The sequence below is a fragment of the Cannabis sativa genome, chromosome X, assembly GCF_029168945.1.
Source record: "Cannabis sativa cultivar Pink pepper isolate KNU-18-1 chromosome X, ASM2916894v1, whole genome shotgun sequence".
Lineage (NCBI taxonomy): Eukaryota > Viridiplantae > Streptophyta > Magnoliopsida > Rosales > Cannabaceae > Cannabis > Cannabis sativa.
Window position 1 is genome coordinate 13,976,194 of NC_083610.1, and position 17,359 is coordinate 13,993,552.

The 17,359-nt window shown below is 34.1% G+C and overlaps 1 non-coding gene across 1 annotated transcript; it reads left to right on the forward strand.

The window, feature by feature from the left end:
- The first annotated feature begins 9,656 nt into the window (after positions 1–9,656).
- Positions 9,657–9,763, forward strand: LOC133032877 (small nucleolar RNA R71). The gene has a single exon (XR_009685462.1). It is a non-coding gene; the product is annotated as a small nucleolar RNA R71 (small nucleolar RNA).
- The last annotated feature ends 7,596 nt before the right edge of the window (positions 9,764–17,359 follow it).

Consider the following 17,359-nt stretch of genomic DNA (forward strand, 5'->3'; position numbering starts at 1 on the left):
TCACCACTTTACTTTTAAGATTCAAAATTGCTTCTCCAATTTTATAATCTTTTATCTCATTATTTGAATCCACAATGATCCACTTTCTTTGAGTCTAAAATTGTCCTTCCAATTGTATGAGCTCATTTCACAATATAGATCCACTTTGATCACTATGCTCTTGCTATGAAATGAACAAACACAAAAAAGTGTAACTCACATAGTTCACTTTTTCTTATCTCATAAAATGAGATGATTATCACCAAAACGGAACTTCATTTCCAAGTAACTATCTTTAATCATAATATAGTTTCACAATAATAATGATAGAATGAACATATTTTTCTTATCATCATCTCCATTATCATACCATATAGTACATATATTAATATGATAATTTATATACATATATTAATAGACAAAATTAATATATAACTCCCATAAAATTATAACTCTCAAATAATTTTATATTAATTAATATTGTATATATGTTACCATACTATCATAAATAACATATACAAAATATCAATATTAATTCCACAATTAAATATATATATGTTACATATCATATATATATAACATACAAATACAATAATATGCATATACACAATATATATCATATACACATAATATATATCATATATGCATGTATATAGAAATCACAATTTCTACATATTTATTCTCACAAATATATATATATATATATCATGTAATTATATCTCATGCTCATCATATAATATACATATAACTCACATATGTCACATATTATATGATATATATATATCTCTCTCATATATATACATATAATAATATGTTATAATCTCAATTATAATATTATCTATCACTTTATATATAATAATATAATATACACATATCATATATATTAACATGTAAAAACTTTATACCAAAATATCATATCTCATCGTATGAATATGTAAATATATTATAATCAAATAAATAGTATATCACAAAATAAATCCACCATGCTTACTCATGGATGGCTTGAAACTCTTACCACGTATTTTCCTTCTCATGATCTTGATTGATGCTCTCCCCCATGAATAATTTTCTTTGATTGTTTGACCTCCATGGCATGTCTTTTAGAAAGAAGAATATGCCACATAAATGACTTTTAGATTGTTGGAAAAATTCTCATTACAAGAGAGAATAGGAGGATTACAATCAAAATACTCAAAATACAAATAAAAGTATTTCATCAAGATTACAAGAAATCTAGAGAAGAAGAAGGATAACACACAAAAAGCTTGACCAAGGCTCAAGGACCTTTGTCCTAAAAGTCATTTCCTCCCTCATATGGACACTTAGGGAAACTCTAGAAATGCTCTTAAGGATTTATCAAGCCTCATATGCTCAGCCTAGTGTCTAAGGATGAGCATATCCTCACAAGGTTCTAACCACAACAAATGGTTTCAACCACTTCTTATGCAAGTGAACAATATGGCCATTATTTATAGAGTTTTCACTCTCATATGAACATGAATGATCACCATAAAGCCCTTGGATGTTACCAATCATAAATTGGGCATTTATGTTATTAATTGGGTGATTTGGAGGAGTTTTGGGCTGTTACAAAGGCTCTCAAACTTTCAAAAACGTGGGCAATAATATGCTGAAAAAAACAGTAACTAGTTACTAGTTACCATTTTTTCAGCTTTGGCCAATTCTTTTCCAAAGTGTTCCAAATCATTCCCACTTGATTTTGAACCATTTATACACCTTATAAATGAATAAATCAAGTCTCCAACAACTATATTTTTAATAGCTATCATTCATTCACATTCATAAATAATTAGTAACATCTTTTACTAATTTAAGAGTGAAAAAGAGATGAGAGTTACATATTCAAGTGATCATCAATTTAAAGGATTTGCAACTCCTATTTTGTGATCATTCTACATACATTTTGTAACTCCATAATGTATGTTACAATTTGACAAAATTAATACTTTGTCACACTTAATTATTTACAACTTAATTATTTAATCTAAATATTATATTATATAAAATAATATAACAGTGTTCAATTTCGGGACATCTGGAGTTCTATTTTGTAGTCGCTGTGCGACTAAACTAAATATATTTTGATAATGTTGTAAAAGTTTAAATATGGGATCCCAACTTTTGTAAATAAATGTATAAGAAGTTTGTATTATTTTATAGTACTTTTATTAATTATATTTATTACTTTTATTTCTTTTATGGTAAGTATAATTATAGCATATTTAAAATTTTCTATTTATAAGTATATTTACAATTAGTTTTTAATTGTCAGATTCTCAGTTTTATTTTTGCATTATTTAGTCTTTAATGTGATAAAAGTCAATTTATTAAGATTAATTTGTTTTTTCTTATTTTTTAAATAGTAATTATATTTTTCTTTATTTACGACACTTAGTTTTTGACTTTCTTTCAAATTAAAGATTATAATTATTTTTTGTAATTTAATAACTTTTATAAGTCGGATACTATATATATATTAGGTTTTATAAGGCTAATTTTACTTAATAAGTTTTTGACTTTTTATCTTTAATGATATATTTAATTTAAAAATTTGATTGTATTTTAATGGTTGAGCCAATTTTATCTCGTGATTGATTTCAGTTTTATTTTCAATATGTTATTTGATCTTGAATATTATATATGATACTTTTTTAGGAAAGATTTATGAAACTCATTAAATTAAATCTATTTTTACATCATTTAATTTTTTCTTACCATTTATAATTTTGTGTGATATTTTAGATCTTCTTACTAGTGTTTTTTACTTAAAATGTATGATTTTGTTTTTCATAAAGTTATTAATTTATAATGTCTTTTTTCATTTATTATCCATTATTTTTTTAAAACCATAATTAAATTTTATTAAATTAATTATTTTTACCATAAATAAATGTATTTTATTTTAGTTGAATTTTGATTTAAAAATTCTTAAAATATTATATATAAATATATATTTCGTGGGATATTTTAATTCTAATTAAGATGTTAATTACTCCTTGTTTTGACTATTATAGTATTAATTTTTAATTAAAAGTATATATGGGATCACACAAGTTCTTGCACAATTTTGATAGTTTTGATACCTTTTACGACTTTTGTGCTTTTTATGGCTTTTGTGCTATTTTTATGGCTTGTCCCTATTTGTTTAGGGTAGTTTTGTAGTTTGGTCAATTGGCAAGAGAAGTGATCCTGCTCATGATTTCTATTTAAACGACTTTTTCTCTTTTGAAAGATAAGTATTTCAAGTTTAAGTCCATTATATTAAATATAGATTAATTTACTATTGTTCTTTCACATTATCTTTTTCATTATATTGTGTGGTAATAAAGTTTTATTTTTTGCTATTTTGTAGGTTATTTTGGTGGAGGGCGCCTACAATTACAGAGAATTTCTGATGATTCTAATTTTAAACTTAATTTGTTTGATATTGTTTTTCAACATTTTTATATTAGGGTGCTAGTTTGTTGTTACTAGCCAAAGGTATTACCCTTTGGCTAGTTATTCTTAGAAATTTTGTTTTTTTTAGTTTTTTAGAATTTGCTGATAGCTAGAGTTATAAAGTGTGTGTTAATTTCTAAATTTATATATTATTTTATTTTGAAGATTGTCATTCTAATATAAGTATATTTTTTGTTTTGGTGTTGCAATTTTTCATTTTCGCTTTGCTCTAAAGACAACTAGTTAATAATGGGAAGGTGTTTTTTAATGTGATGGGGTGTTGTTTGAAGATGTTATAGCTTTATTGTCTAAATTTCCGGGGGCAGTTTTGTCCTATGTGGCTCGGGATGAGAATTCTGTAGCGCATGGTTTGGCAAAGCATGCCTTTCGGTTAGACAATGAGCTATCCTGGTTCGAGGAGGTGCTGTCGCCGATTGTGGATTGCTGCTTTGATAATCTTGTGTGATTTTGATCACCACGTCAAAAAAAAAAAATATAAAATTTTTAATTTGACACAATTTTCAAGAAAAATCCTTTGATTAGCAAAGGTGGCACTGTAATTGAAAAATCACTATAGCGCGCCTAAGTATCAGGGTGTTACAAGTATCAGAGCCACCAGGTTTGTTTACCAAAGATCGTCAAGACATGTACAATCATTATCAGAGACAAGCTCGGTTCACGGTTTAGTAAGCCTTTACTTGTTTAGTTGTGTATGTGATTAATAAAGCATGTTAGGAAGCATAGTAGTTTATAATTGTTTATTTTAATCTGTTGTTGTTAGGCTATTTTTAGCCTACGTTTTGAGTCACTTTTTATAGTTGTTTTCCTTCTTTATTATTATATTTGGAATAGAATTATGCTTGTTTTCTTTGGTTTCAAGTTTCACACTTGGAATATATCAATTGATAAAATTTCAGAAAACAACAATCTATAGAATAGAGAAAATTTTGCAAGAAAATAAATCTGAAACTTCAAGTCTTAATTTGACTATGTTCTGATCAGATTTTGAAAAAAGTCAAAACATAGAAGTTTTAGATTTCTTTTTCTTCTTTCCAACGCATTTTTAATCAACTCATTTAGAGTTCGTATGTGAAAGTTATGCATATTTTACTGAAAGATACTAAAGCTGTCAAATTTGCTTCAGTAGTCGCGACCAACATTTTCCATGGTCGCGACTAGGAGGCCAGGCAGCGAGCTTAATTTTTGTATTTTGGCTATGGTCACAACTAGGCTTTATGTAGTCACGACCAGGGGCAAAACACGAGATTTTTGGCCAGATTTTGACTTTCACCATTCAGAGTTAGAAGCCCTAATTCCTATGTAAGGGTTGCGTGTTTTAGAGGCAATAGAGACAGAAATTAAACCCTAGAGATGAAGGAGGAGACAAAGAAAGCAATTGTGGCAGCCCGAAGAAAGATCACCAACTAGTTCTTTCTTCCCCTTTTTATGTCTTTATGTTAATTTCTATTTCAATTTTTATGGATGTGAACATGAGCTTTTTGAACTAAATTCTCAATTTAGAGATATGATGAATGTTAGATGATGTTTCTTTATTTCAGTTAATGTGATTATTAGTTTTTTTCCCTATATTGTGTGATTTGTTCTTATTTATTTTAATTATATATTTTAGACTGGCCATCTTGAATGTGATTTATGATCCTAATATGAAATCTGAAAAGTGAATATTAGGAATGCTCTAATAGGACAAACATAAGTTTTGATGTAAAACGAGAGTATTTACACAGCTTATGTGATTTTTAGATTCTGAATTTAATGCAAGTTATATGTTAATTTACTTCAGAGATGCAAGTAGATAATATATGATTTAGGACCTTAATGATCTGAGAAGAGTTAGGGTTAATTTGATAATCTGTCATCACCAAAAGGGATAGAATTAAATAATTAACATTAACAATTGAGAAACTAAACTAACAGGATTGATATTCCTAAATACTTCTTACGAAAATTCTGTTTATCACGCAAGTGTACGTATCAAGTAGTATCTCACGCAAGTGAGGTCGAACCACAGGGAATTGGATTAAGTACTACTAAACTATACTTATGATTCTATTTGGTAAAATAATAAGTTTGCAATTTTAAAAGTAAATAACTCAGAAATTAAAGAGAAAATAAACGAAGATTAATCAAGATGAGAGATTAGGGAGGTGAATCCTGTTGATAAGCTACCTATGTCAATGCCTAATTGCTATCCTTATCTCAATGTGAAAGACAGATTATAAATTAACCTAACTCTTTTCAGATCTTTTAGGTTCTAAATAATATGTTCTCTAATTAACTTCTTAATTAGATCAACACAAAATCAGCATTAAGCAATAATCTATTAGTCACTAGGCTATGTAAATACTTTCGTTTTACATCAAAACCTAGACTATCCAAATTTTAGCATTCCTAATTCTCACTTTTCAGATTTTGAATTAGGATCATAAAGCATGTAAAAGGTGATCAAGCTTGCACATGAAATTAAACACAAATAGAGATAGTATTCACACATAAGATGAAGGAATGGCAATTATTTATTAACTAGGCATAAACTTAAACAACAATCATCATCCTCCCTTATTGGGAAATTTAGTTCATAATAACTCTAAAAACATCCATGATTAATTCAGAAATAAAAACAAACATAAAGATGAATAAAAAGGGTAAAAGAAAGAAACTAGAAGGTGGTATCGCTCCGGGTCTTCAAGATAGCTTCCTCTCCACTTGCCTCCACTATTAAGTCTGTTTTTGCTTAGATCTGACCTTCAATGTCGTATTCCTTATATAGGGATGAGTGGTGAGCCTCCAATTGAGTGAAAAATCAAAATTAGGTCAAATCTGCGATTTCCGTACATAGTCGCGACTAGCATTTAAGCTGGTCGCGACTACAGGCAAAACTCGAAAAACCGAGTTTCTGGCTAACTTACGAAGTCGCGACCAGGGTCGCGACCAGGAAAAAGGGTCGCGACCTGGCTCTCTGGAGGTCGCGACTACTGATGCTTCAGGAACCGAATTTTCCAATTTTTTCCAAGTTTGTCCCAGTTTTTCGCCATTTGACTGAATTCGAACTTTAACACCCCGGGAACCTGAAATAATGAAAATCAAGCGTAAAACTGCTCCAAAAGACACCAATAGACGAGATAATGCTAACTTTAAAGACCCGAAATATAGGTTAATTATAACCTAACAAATTCCCCCAAACTAGATTCTTACTTGCCCCCGAGTAAGATAAAAAAAAAAACTAACTACACTATCAGATAATCACTACACTGCTGACTCATGCTCTGTTTTCTTCCTTGCATAAACTAGAATTTTGATCTTACTAACTCTAACAATTAACTCGGATGCTCAATTATAATCACTATGTACAACTGCAACAATCTACTCAAATGCGAAACTTTGTTATAAGAGTTTTACTCTTTCCATTAATTCCACAATCCGATAACTCATAAGCTTGCATGCTTACCTTTCTCCACTAATGTTGACAGTATTCTTTGGAATCATTAGGTCTTTTCAAGGTTTAGGTGATATGGCTCAGATATTCAGGGATAGGCAAAAAAAAACAATTTTGGCTCAAAATATCATAAGCGCACAAACAGAACCCACAAGCTTCTTACTTTTCTTTTTCAATACCCCATAGTGTTCCCACATCTACCAAGATTGAGAGAAGATATATTTACTATTTTCCAACATCACTGAAATCATATACTTTATTAATTTTTTTTTTTTTTTGAACACATATTTTTACTTTTTCATTGTGTTTTTTTTTTTTCATATTTTTTTTTCAGTGACATTGAATTACACAATTTTTTCTCTTCTCAATCTTACAAGTTTTTCTACCTCTCACTATTTCCTCACACTAAATGTTTCTCCTCCCCCAAACTAATCATGTAGCTTATGATATCATTGATAATCATGGTGAGAATAAAAATTAATAGTGTGGTTGCAACATTTCAGATCAGTGGGTGAAAACACAACAGGTTAAGGCTCAAAAGGGTAACTAGGGATATACATTATGGTAGGCTTGAAAGGCTCAAACTATCCAACAAATGCCTAAGTCATATTCCAATTGAACACTATCAAGGATTTCGCCTCAAAAGAATAAACATGCAAGTTCTAAGCTATCCTGTCAATCTTACCACAAACCATAGTAAAACAGTTATAACAATTTTCACAACTTGAGTATTTGCAGAAAAACACAGGTTTCTAAGCATCCAAACTAATCCAAAGAGTTAACAAAATCAAGCACACAGTTATTTTACAGTTTCAGATCACATCACACTAATCAGCAGTATACAACTATCATCAAGCTTATTGCCATTCCTTAACTAAAACAAAAAAAAAAACTAAAACAGAAAATTAAAATGCAGAAATTAAAGTGCAGAATTTAAAATTTTTTTCTTAAGCCTCCCCCCAAACTAAAATATGACATTGTCCCCAATGTATACAGGAATATGCAGAGAGAAGAAACTTACCTGAGACCATTTCAGAAAGGGTTGGGTGGACCCTTTTCATCCAAAAGAGCCCTCGTACTAAATGAAGAAAATTGACCACCAATAGTGTTGATTTTAGATTTTTGCACAAGAGTAAGCTCACCTTCAGAACTACCACACATCAATCTTTTCCAACGACGCTGAATCGTTCGAAGTCGCTCTTTAGGCTTTGCTTTCTTCTTATCAGCTTTAACAAAAGAACCCTTCACCATCTCAATCTTGCAACAGGTAGGAATGTCAGTTGGGGCAAAAACATTAAAATTGACCTCTTCATCTTGCACTCTCAACTTTAACTCTCCCTTTTGAACATCTATTACTGCTCGGCCCGTGGCTAAGAATGGTCTTCCCAAAATAATGGGAATAGTTGAATCTTCTTCCATATCAAGAATTAGAAAATCAGCAGGGAAGATAAACTTACCAACCTTCACCAGTACATCTTCAATTATCCCACGAGGATGAGTCAAAGAACGATCTGCCAGTTGTAAAGTCACTGTTGTAGGCTTTGCTTTTCCCAATCCTAGCCTTTTGAAGACAGACAATGGCATTAGATTAATGCTTGCTCCCAAATCACACAGAGCTTTGGTTTCCACCGAACCCCCTATAGAGCATGGAATATTGAAACTACCCGGATCTTTAAGCTTGGGCGGTAGTTTCTTTTGCAAAATGGCGCTACACTCCTCAGTTAATGCCACTGTTTCATAGTCCTCCAATTTTCTCTTCTTAGACAATATCTCCTTCATGAACTTCACATAACGGGGCATTTGTTCCAAGGCTTCAGCAAAAGGAATGTTGATGTGTAGTCTTTTGAAGACCTCTAGGAATTTGGTGAACTGCTTGTCTAGACTTGACTTTCTGAGCCTCTGAGGATAGGGTATTTTCACATGGTGATCAATATTAATTGGTGGAGACTGCTGTGGTTGTGTTGGACTATCAGTAGCCTTCGTTGAAGTGGGTGTTGGGGTTGGCACTGGTTGAACTTTAATCTCCTTATTTACATCAATTGGTTGTGTCAATTCAGACCCATCATACTTCTTACCGCTCCTCAGGGTAATTGAATTGCAGTTTTCCTTAGGATTAATTTCAGTTGTACTAGGCAAATTTCCTTGAGGACGGGTTGCTACCTGAGTTGCTAATTCGCCCATCTGAGTCTGCAGGTCTTTAATGGAAGATCTAGTTTCAGTCATGAATTGTAGCAATAAATCTGTCTGCAAACCAGAATTTCCACCAGAGGTTTGTTGCTGATTAAACTGTTGATTCTGATTCTGGTTCTGATTTCGTTGCTGATAGAACCCACTGTTTCTTCGGTTATTACCCTGGTTGAACCCATAGTTGTTGTTGTTGTTCTGTGAATAGTTTCCAATGGCTTTAGCTTCATCCATTGGCAAATCATCCACATCAGCTTGACACTCTGAAAAGTGATGACTTCCTCCACATAACTCACAAACAACTTGGGCTTGTTTAGCTTGCCCTACAATTAGCTTTGTCAATGCCTCAACCTGTGCTGTCAACTTTGTGATGGCATCAACCTCTAACACACCAGCTACCTTCTTTGATTGACTCCTTTCAGTTGGCCACTGTTGATTGTTTAGAGCCATCTCCTCCAATAGATCATAAGCCTCATTAGCACTCTTCCTCATAAAGGCTCCTCCAGCTGCAGCATCTATTAAAGTTCTTGTATTTCCTACCAACCCATTGTAGAAGTTGTGGACCAGCATCCACTTCTCTATACCATGATGAGGGCACTTTCTGATCAGATCCTTAAACCTCTCCCAAGCCTCATGGAGAGATTCATTATCTTGTTGGCAGAAGTTATTAATTTCTCCTCTCAGCTTTGCAGACTTTGCTGGAGGAAAGAACTTTGACAAGAATTTCGTTGCCAGATCATTCCAGGTGGCGATAGAGTTGGGTGGCAAGGAGTTTAGCCAACTCTTGGCTCGCTCTCTAAGAGAGAATGGGAACAGTCTCAGTCGAATAGCATCATCACTAACTCCATTAACTTTAAAGGTTTCACAAAGTTCCATGAAGTTAGAAAGATGCAGATTAGGATCTTCAGAAGGGAGGCCACCAAACTGAACTGAAGACTGCACCATCTGAAGTATGACAGGTTTTATCTCAAAGTTATTTGCATCCACTGCCGGTGGCCTGATACATGACTGCACTCCCGTCAGAGTAGGGAGAATGTAATCTCTCAAGCTGCGGCCATTAGCTTGATCTTCTACTGCGCCACCATTGTTACCGTTATTGCCTCCATTGTTTGCAGCATTGGCAGCCATGATGTCTGAAGTTTCGGCATTGCTTTGAAACTCCCTCTTGCCTCTTGTTCTTTCGGTTTCTCCTACAAGTTTTCTCGATTTCGAGATCAACTGGTAATATCACTGCTTGTCCTTGACGGCGCATACACTTATGATTCCTGAAATAGATCAAGAAAATATTGCAAGAAAAAGGTCAGAAAAATTAGCAAGAGAAAATATACCAAAGTAGAAGTTAGTATAATTTTGTGTAATATCAATCTTTAAACAATTCCCCGGCAACGGCGCCAAAAACTTGTTACGAAAATTCTGTTTATCACGCAAGTGTACGTATCAAGTAGTATCTCACGCAAGTGAGGTCGAACCATAGGGAATTGGATTAAGTACTACTAAACTATACTTATGATTCTATTTGGTAAAATAATAAGTTTGCAATTTTAAAAGTAAATAACTCAGAAATTAAAGAGAAAATAAACGAAGATTAATCAAGATGAGAGATTAGGGAGGTGAATCCTGTTGATAAGCTACCTATGTCAATGCCTAATTGCTATCCTTATCTCAATGTGAAAGACAGATTATAAATTAACCTAACTCTTTTCAGATCTTTTAGGTTCTAAATAATATGTTCTCTAATTAACTTCTTAATTAGATCAACACAAAATCAGCATTAAGCAATAATCTATTAGTCACTAGGCTATGTAAATACTTTCGTTTTACATCAAAACCTAGACTATCCAAATTTTAGCATTCCTAATTCTCACTTTTCAGATTTCGAATTAGGATCATAAACCATGTAAAAGGTGATCAAGCTTGCACATGAAATTAAACACAAATAGAGATAGTATTCACACATAAGATGAAGGAATGGCAATTATTTATTAACTAGGCATAAACTTAAACAACAATCATCATCCTCCCTTATTGGGAAATTTAGTTCATAATAACTCTAAAAACATCCATGATTAATTCAGAAATAAAAACAAACATAAAGATGAATAAAAAGGGTAAAAGAAAGAAACTAGAAGGTGGTATCGCTCCGGGTCTTCAAGATAGCTTCCTCTCCACTTGCCTCCACTATTAGGTCTGTTTTTGCTTAGATCTGACCTTCAATGTCGTATTCCTTATATAGGGATGAGTGGTGAGCCTCCAATTGAGTGAAAAATCAAAATTAGGTCAAATCTGCGATTTCCGTACATAGTCGCGACTAGCATTTAAGCTGGTCGCGACTACAGGCAAAACTCGAAAAACCGAGTTTCTGCCTAACTTACGAAGTCGCGACCAGGGTCGCGACCAGGAAAAAGGGTCGCGACCTGGCTCTCTGGAGGTCGCGACTACTGATGCTTCAGGAACCGAATTTTCCAATTTTTTCCAAGTTTGTCCCAGTTTTTCGCCATTTGACTGAATTCGAACTTTAACACCCCGGGAACCTGAAATAATGAAAATCAAGCGTAAAACTGCTCCAAAAGACACCAATAGACGAGATAATGCTAACTTTAAAGACCCGAAATATAGGTTAATTATAACCTAACAATACTCATCCATAATTAATTACACTTTTTATTATTATTTTCATGCCTTTCAATTTTTAGTTATTTAATTATTCAACCTTATTATTGATTCTACCAAATAGAAACAAGAATTCAATTGATTCGTACTTAGCTACAGTCCTCGTGGGAACGATCTCACTTACCTGAGTATTACTTGTTAAAATAATACGTATACTTGCGTGTTGGAGTTATCACAACAGTTGCCTTAAAATCAATAAGAGCGATATTAAGTCTTTATGATAGCTGTCTGACATGCTTGACTTATGGGTTCATAGGCTAAGTCCTACTAATGGACGCCTAGAAAAATACAAGGAGTCAGAGTAATAGGGTTGAGACCGGAGGTGGTCAGCGAAATGAAATCCCCCAGAATCCCCGTGGATGCGGCAGAGGCAGTGGAAGGTTTTAGGGTGGTTGACATGAAAACCCACCTCAAGCTCCTCCGGACTGGGAGCAAAGATTTGTGGAAATGCAAGATCGTATTCGCTAACAAGATGAAGAAATTCAAAGGTTGAGGCAGCAGGGTCCTCCTACAGCGCCTCCACCACAAGTTCAGGATGCTTTAATTCCTACGGTGCCAGTAGAACAACCCGTTGCTGGCAACCGTATGGAGCCACTGTATGAGAGGCTTTGCAAGCAAGCACCTCCAATTTTTCTGGGAGGTCCGGATGTAATAAAGGCTGAGCAGTGGCTAACGGTGATAGAGAGAATTTTGAATTTCATGGGGGTCGTTAGAAATGACCGGGTGACTTGTGCTACTTTTTCAGTTCCAAGAAGATGCGCTCGTGTGGTGGAAATTAGTATCCCTCACCCGAGACGTCATTGTTATGACCTGGGAACAGTTTAAGACTTGTTTAATGCCAAGTATTACAATGAGGCAGTCCGCAGTGCTAAGTGAAAAGAATTTACCGAACTGGTTCAGAGTGAGGGTATGTCAGTAACAGAGTACACAAAAAAATTTAATCGTCTGGCCAAGTTGGCTTCGGGTATTGTGCCTACGGACTTCAGCAAGAAGGAGAAATATCTGGCAGGTCTAAATGCAAAGATTAGACACGCCCTGGTAATTACTACGAATGAAGCGACATTATATGCAGAAATGGTTGATAAGGCTCTGCGAGCCAAAGGTTCGGTAAAATTTCTTCAGGAGCCTTGAGTGACTCTAAGTGTTGGTGGAACCCCCAGTCTTCCTACTCTTGCTTATGGTAGGGATAGTGGTGATTCCACTGCTGATTAGAAGAGAAAGGCTACCCAGCATCTGGTGGTTCGAGATAGAGCACGCTATTCTGGGGGAACTAAGGTAGAGGTGGATGTTAGGGTTATTCTTACCCTAAGTGCCCACGTTGGAAGAAGCATCATCCGGGAGAGTGCAACTGGAAGACATGCTTTCAGTGTGGCATGGGTGGGTATTTCAAGAAAGATTGCCCTCAGGCAAAGAAAGAAGAGTAGAAGCCAAAGGAAAAACCCGTACCTGCTCGGGTGTTTGCTATCACTCAAGCTGATGCTACAACCAGTCCTTCTGTGGTGACATGTCAGCTTTTTGTTAACAACTCCTATTTTATTGTGTTATTTGACTATGGGGCTACACACTCATATGTGGTAACATGGGTAACTAATCAATTAGGTAGGGCTTGTGACTTTATTGAAAGAGGGTTTGGAACCCTATTGCCTAGCGGGAAATTGGTTATCTCCAAAAGGCATTTTAGGTCTACGCCAGTTAGGGTTGAAGATAGGGAGTTGAGTGCTAACCTAGTAGAGCTGGAATTAGCAGAATTTGATATTATACTTGTTGGAATATATTTTACCAGGATCTAAATTTACTAACAAGTATGTTTTAATATCCTAAACATGAACTTCTAAAACGATATAAAATAAATACATAAAAGGTATGAGAAGCCTTACAGTGGTTACACCAGAATTAAATGACTCCTTCCGCTCAGATCTCTAACCCTTGTATCCTTTCTGTAGCAGAGTATCACCAAGATCTGAGCCTGATTCTTCTTCTCTTGAATTTGGATTCTTCACAGCCTTACACACTATGATTGAGTACCACTTGATGTGTGTGGGCACTTACTCTATCACTATAGGGTTCGAAATTGAAGAGAGAAAGAGAGAGAGAAGGATTCAAAATTGGTAGAGAAGATGGCTCAAATTTTTGACTGAAGGAAAGTGTTTTCATCATCTTTTCTTTGAGGTCATCACTATCTATTTATAGGAATCCAACTAGGTTTAGGTTAGAATTATTTGGCATTAAAATATTAAAAAAATAAGTGGTAAATTAGCCCTTAAGTGGCCGGCCATGGATATGGGCCTCACTTTGCAATTTTGCCATTTTTTTCAACTATTTATCTTATTTTCTCAAAAATACTATTTTTCCAATTCAACCACTTAAATTCCAAAACTAATTATTGAATAATTAAAAAAATTAATTATTAAATAAAATTGTCATTTAATATATTTATTAATTAGACTTAATAAAGTCTCTTAATTAACAAATAAACTCTAGAATCTCTTTTCTTCACAATTAAGCCCTAGCTTAGTGAAAATTCATAAACTATACATAGTCTAATTTTAGAATTATAATTGATTAATTAAAATCAATTGACTGAGTCTTACAAGCAGTATTGTCTCAACTAGTATGAGGACCATGAGCCTATATAACTGAGCTTCCAATAAGCAGATCTAGAATTAATTACCAAGTAAATCTACTAACTTATTAATTTCTCATTGCATCCACCATAGAACTTGGAATTGCACTCTCAGTTACATAGAACGCTCTATATGTTCCATGATATAGATACGCTATTAATTATCCATTGTTATAATCCCAATAATCAATGATCCTCTATAGATGATCTACATTGCATAGGGATTAATTTACTGTTACACCCTTCAATGTATTTTATCCTTAAAATAATTAGCCACTTATAAATGATATTTCAGTGAACTAATATAATCAGTGAAATGAGTACTTAACTATTTATCTCTATTTAGCCAAGCTCGAAGGAAATCATCGTTTCACTTCTATGTCCAGATAGAAGCTATAGATTCCATATTTATGATTAGCGTTCCCACTCAATTGTATTACCATGTTCCCAAAATGTACGTATCACCCAGACCAAAAGGTAGGCTTAACTAACAAATCAAAGAACACAAATAACACTCTTGAGATCAAACCTAACCATGTCAGGATTAAGATTATTTGATCTAGGATCAACTAGGTGATATTGAATTGAATCGATATTACTGTAAATTTATCATATCTAATCCAAGTTCAATATTGGTCCCTTTCAATGCATACTCCATGCATCCAACCCAAGCTTACTTTAACCAATGCCCTGGAAAGGACATAGCACTTATCCAAGGTGCAAGTAAACTATGTTGTAGATTATCATATCAGTTAAACCCTGTGTACTGATAAATCTATGTAATACATTTAATCACATAATCTTGATTACTTTCCACTGTGCCGATGACACAATAAACAAGAATATCAATGTGATAAGGATTTGGATGAATTTATAAATCAAATAAACATATAGATGATCACATGAACCAAATGACATACTAAATAAGTGATGAAAATATTTCTGTATCTTTATTGATAATTGAATGACAAAGATTACATTGAAATAGAGTTTTATTTAGGGTACAAAGCCCAACAATACTTGGGATGGATTTCATGTCCAAGTATTCGACCAGCATTGATTGTAAGTAGAAAATGGTAACTTTTTAGCTGAAGGGCAAAGATCCATTCGTCTATGTTAGATCTATTCAGGGGTCTCGAATCTCGATTATTTCAATCTTGAGGGCTAGAGATTTACTACACAGTGGATGTGTAGGATTTTTAGCAGTTGTAATTGACTTCAGCAAACCTGAAACATTTGGGCCTCAGGTAGTCAGGGTTGTAAAAGAATTTCTCGAGGAGTTCCTGGGTACCTGAAGTAGAACCTATTTTGAAAGCACCATATAGAATGGCTCCAGCAGAACTCAAGGAGCTAAAATACAACTTTAAGAGATGCTTGATTTAGGGTTTATTTGGCCCAGTGTATCGCCTTGGGGAGCTTCAGTTCTATTTGTGAAAAAGAAGGATGGTTCCCTCAAAATGTGTAGTGACTATCGGAAATTAAACAAGTTGACAATAAGAACAAGTATCCGTTGCCTAGAATTGATGATTTGTTTGATCAGCTTCAGGGAAAGACTGTGTTTTCAATGATTGACCTACGATTCGGTTATCATCAGCTCAAAATTCGAGAGATATACCAAAGACTGCGTTTCGAACCAGATATGGGCACTATGAGTTTTTGGTAATGTCATTCGGATTGACAAATGTTTGAGCAGATTTTATGGATCTCATGAACAGAGTATTTAAGGATTTACTCGATAACTGTGTGATAGTGTTTATCGACGACATCCTTGTGTACTCTCAGATAGAAGAGGAGTATGAGCAACATCTCCAAATGGTGTTACAGCGACTCAGGGATCATAAGTTGTATGCAAAATTCAAAAAGTGTGAATTCTGGTTGTCAGAGGTGTCTTTTCTAGGGCATATTATTGGAAAAGATGGAATCATGGTTGACTCAGGAAAGATTGAATTAGTGAAAAATTGGCCGAGGCCAAAATCTGTGACGGAAGTAAGAAGTTTTCTCGGTTTAGTAGGGTATTATCGACGTTTTGTCAAAGGATTCTCTAAGATTTCTACGCCATTAACCGAGTTAACTAAGAAGAATCAACGGTTCGTATGGTCAGACAAGTGTGAGGCAAGTTTTCAGGAGTTGAAACAGCGATTGATAACAACACCAGTTCTAGCTTTGCCATCAGATCGGGAAAAATTTGTTGTTTACTGTGATACATCCAGACATGGTCTGGGATGTGATCTGATGCAAGCTGACAGAGTTATAGCATATGCCTCCCGTCAATTGAAGGATTATGAGCAACACTGTCCAACGCATAATTTAGAGTTTACTGCTGTAGTGTTTGCTCTAAAAATATGGCGACACTACATTTATGGTGAAAAATACGAGTTTTATACTGATCATAAGAGCCTCAGGTACTTCTTCACTCAAAAGGATTTAAAAATGAGGCAAAGACGGTGGCTGAAATTAGTTAAAGATTACGATTGTGAGATTTTGTATCACCTCGGGAAAGCTAATGTTGTGGCAAATGCTTTAAGTAGAAGAAGTCCCATGAAAGTTTTCAACACCGTGATGATAGCTCCTCAACTAGCTTCAGAAATGGTTAAGGCTGAAATTGAGTTTGTAGTTGGAAAGTTACACAACCTGACACTTCAATCAGATTTGTTAGAAAGAATCTGAAGGGTGCAGTTGGAAGATCCTGAGCTAGTCAAAATTCGAGATGAGGTATTGGCCGGTTGACCTAAGGACTTTTCAATCTTGAATAACATAATGTTACTATACAAAGCTCGAGTTTATGTTCCTGGAAATGGTGAGCTTAAGAAGGAAATCTTTGATGAAGCCCACAGTACACCTTATTCGTTGCATCTGGGAACCACCAAAATGTAACAGGATCTAAAACCTTATTTTTGGTGGTATGGGATGAAAAGAGATGTGGTAGAGTACGTATCTAAGTGTTTAACCTGCCAGCAAATCAAAGCTAAACATCAGAGACCGACAGGGTT